The sequence below is a fragment of the Anser brachyrhynchus genome (assembly GCF_964034855.1).
Source record: "Anser brachyrhynchus genome assembly, contig: SCAFFOLD_62, whole genome shotgun sequence".
Lineage (NCBI taxonomy): Eukaryota > Metazoa > Chordata > Aves > Anseriformes > Anatidae > Anser > Anser brachyrhynchus.
The window spans coordinates 892,363-896,300 of NW_027663681.1; the positions used below are offsets into that span (position 1 = coordinate 892,363).

The 3,938-nt window shown below is 44.7% G+C and overlaps 1 long non-coding RNA gene across 1 annotated transcript; it reads right to left on the reverse strand.

The window, feature by feature from the left end:
• Positions 1-342: 342 nt before the first annotated feature.
• LOC308187043 lies at positions 343-3,379 on the reverse strand. Its single transcript, XR_013944422.1, has 2 exons — positions 600-3,379; positions 343-564 (listed from the first exon to the last, which is right to left on the reverse strand). It is a non-coding gene; the product is annotated as an uncharacterized lncRNA (long non-coding RNA).
• Positions 3,380-3,938: the final 559 nt, after the last annotated feature.

Genomic DNA, 3,938 nt, shown 5'->3' on the forward strand with positions numbered 1-3,938 from the left:
GGACTCACTGCAGTGCATCCCCAGTGGTGCTAGTGCACTCTCTGGACTCACTGCACTGCATCCCCAGTGGTGCCAGTGCACTCTCTGGACTCACTGCACTGCATCCCCAGTGGTGCCAGTGCACTCTCTGGACTCCCGGCACCGCATCCCCAGTGGTGCCAGTGCACTCTCTGGGCTCACTGCAGTGCATCCCCAGTGGTGCCAGTGCACTCTCTTGACTCACTGCACTGCATCCCCATTGGTGCCAGTGTACTCACTGGACTCACTGCACTGCATTCCCCAGTGGTGCTAGTGCACTCTCTGGACTTGTTGTCGACGGAGGGAAGACACAAACGCTCAATATGAGTGTTAAGTATGCTTCAGCTTTAATGGATAGCTCAATTGTCTTTTATCGTGTACAGGATAATTAGCTCATACATATTGCAAAAGCCAAGCTCCTTATTGGTAAGCGTCATCTACTGCCCTATCTGTTAGTTCCGCATTCTTCTATCCGCTAGTTCCCCTTTCTAATCTAACTATAACTCCCAGGGCAGTATGCCCTCTACTATCATTGTTTCTAATTGCCTGGGATTTCTCACAAGAGTTCCCAGACAAGCTGCCTGGGATTTCTCACAAGAGTTCCCAGACAAGCCTTGCGTACGTGCCTTTGCTCTTGTTTTTCTAGACCAGCTGGGTGCGGTAATCCGCCATTTCCTTATCTTGCAGCTGCATGATATCAATGTGATTACGCGCAGCGAGCCAGTCCTCAACAATTCCCCCGTTTTTATTTTGAACCAAAAGCTTTCTATAGATTTTTCTATCAATCACCGCACACACTGCAATAAGCAAGGTACAATAAGCAACAGGGTCAAAAATCTCATGCAGAACTACGATTGTAAAGTAGTGTGCCTACTAGAATCTACATCAGTCAACAAGCCACTAAGCGCTAGGAATGTTGCTTCGCAGCGATACTGCTTCTTACTCGCACAGCACAATCACACAATCACACAATCACGCAGAGAGGCCTCTTGCACTTCTCATTCATACCACAAGACAATATCACTGAAAATAATTTGTGTGCAGCTTCAGGAGGTCCTTGTCTGCTCCCGTGGTGAGCGGCTGAGAGTGGAGACCCCTCCGAGGAAAAAATGCTCGGGGTGCACCTAGGGGCGTCCGTTCCACAGTCGATCCCACAGCCGAGCAGAGCGGCTCCTGGCGCAAGGAAGGATGCTATTATAGTTTGTATAATGACAGCAAAGAGATGCATTGCAATAAGGAGCACGTGTGGCATTGACCCCTTTTTTTTTTTTTTTTTTTTTTTTTTTTTTTTTTTTTTTTTTTCTTTTTCGAGCAATTACACCTTACACATGCTATTACTGTTGCTAGAAAAACCCTACTAGTTAACTGCTCGAGCCTTTTTATTAGGCAACTAAATACTACTCGCGCCGCTACTATAATTAGGACAATTATTAGCAGTAAGCGTAGCCCTTCTTTTATCAGACCCAATATCCAACCCCCCATGTTCCCAAACCAATTTGCAAACAGTCTATCAAGCCAATTATCTTGGACCACTATCTTCTTGGTGTGGTCTCTCAGCCATTTCAGTTGCTCGTGGATTGACTCGCCATGGTCCGAGAGATTAAAACAGCACATTCCTTCGAGCTCTTCACACCCGTGGCCCTGTGCCAGCAGTAGAAAATCAATCGCCGCTCTGTTCTGTAACACAGCGTGTCGCAAGCTGTCCAGGTCCTGGGCCATTTCTGTGAGCATCTGCGTAGTCACATTTAATGTTTTCACCACTGTACTTCAAATCTACATTTTACAAAGTGACCAGCAAGTGTGCCACATTAACTGACCAACCTCTGAGATTTTACCTTTCATACCAGTGTCTTCTTGGGCTCTTTTAATTAAACACGTTTCTCATTCAAGTGAATTGAAATGCTTCAGTTGGTTTTATTCTCAGGAGCCTCATAAAAAACAAAGATATTGCACCCTCTTTGTTCAGTCATTCAATGTTCGTCTCTTTCACAGCAAATAATTACTTCATTGAAGTTAAAACTTCCAAACATAACTTACTAATAGTCTCCAATTTCAGCTCAGATCACTCGTTGAAAATACTCTGCTAAATACAGATAACTTACAATAACTTTAACAGTTAATTGTCCATAACAAACACCATGGTTTTTCTCCAGACCAATGTTCAAATTTTAAGACCACCCTTTAATATTTCTATGTACAGGTGAAAAACAGTCTTCAATTTTCTAGTCTTGTTTTAAATATAAAAGTTGGAAGGGACATTCAAGTTTCAAGTCTCCACACTGAACTTAAAAAAAAAAAAAAATCATGTGGAGGTAAACAAACCAAGTTGTATACTCCAGGAGGTAGAGGCCTTCAATTTGTGTTCATATATACATATGCACAGAATTCAGTGTTCCAACAGAAAAAGAATTAGCCAAAAAGTAATAAAAGTTATTTACTACTGTGACATTTCAAGACTTCCACAGCTTTGCCTAAAGACACAAACACAATTAACATAATTCCCTATGTGCTTTTTTTTTTTTTTTTTTTTTTTTTTTTTTTCTTTCCTTTTTTTTTTTTTTCTCTCAACTGTCCAGTGCAGGAAAAAATTCTCACAAAATTTCACAGACCTAAAATGTGCAAGCTAGTTTCTCTCTCTCCCTTTTTTTTTTTTTTTTTTTTTTTTTTTTTTTTTTCAAATGTCACATTTGCTTGTTTTACAGCCCAACAAGCTAGTTTCCCTAGACTAGCCATAGCATGAGCCACAGCCACTCCAGGCACAAGTGCCGCTGAAAAGAACCTTTCAGCAGGACCCCAGAGTTCGACCTGGTTATCGCAGTCACTCCCCAAAGTTTTTGAGACTGCGTCTCGTCCGTCGTTTCCATTGTTGAGTAATGTTTCGCAATTCTTGACTGTGTAGGTCAGGGGCAAACAAAGTCAAGCGTCCCAAATAGCATGGCCCCCCGTGCGCATTTGCTGGGATTCCCTGCCAGGCTCGATCTCCACAGATCAGGAATATACCAGGTGGTAAGGCCTTAGCAGTTTGCCTTGGCCATGTGCTTGACTTGTTCCCGTATGCCCCCATGGTGGTGTTGGTGGTGTCGTTGTACCCGCAATAGCTGCTATTAGCTTCGAACCCCCTTGTGTGAGAGGTCACATTAGTCCATTGAGTCATATTTTGTTTTCCTTTATTCCACATAAAGCACGTCTGTGTCCAGTTATTACTGGTGTTCCCTACCGCCACTGATCCCAACAAATCCAGTTCCTGGGGATCCCATGGCAAGCTCGTGTTCAGAGCCACTAGCGCCGCCACAACGGCGTCGGAGAGGTTGGACGAAAGATCGAACAAATCAGTACTTGCGGAATATGGTGCTAACAGTTGTTTCAGCTCCTCCTTGTTCCCTATTGGGACCCCGAACAAACAGGTGCGGAAGGGATCAGTCGCTTTGGCAAGAGACAGGCAGAATTGAGCCAATCGAGTTCCCTTCGGTATATGTAGCGGAGGGAACATGGCTGATACCATAATTTGTATCTCCCCAGTAAAGTCCTTATCAATAAGTCCTGTTAACACTAAAGCCCCATTTAATGTCGCCGATGACCTTCCAATCAGAAGTGCTCCAACAGGCTCATTATTAATTTTTACAGGTCCCATAACGCCTGTTTTCACCCCAACAGGCTTATTGTCCATCAAAGTCACATTTACTGCGGTTGCCAAGTCCAATCCCCAGGCTCCCTCTGGTGGCTGGTTGGAGGTGAAAGGATTCGTCTCGGTTGGAGTCTCCGCAGCTGCCGCCGCTGTTGAGGGGAAAGCCGCTTTTTGTGTCATCGCGGGGCGGCGGTTCCCGCTGGTCTTCCCGTTTCCCTGGGTCTTCCGCCGGCAAGCGGTTTCATTATGCGTATCAGATCGGCAAGAGGGACACCACACATTAGCCGTCCCACAT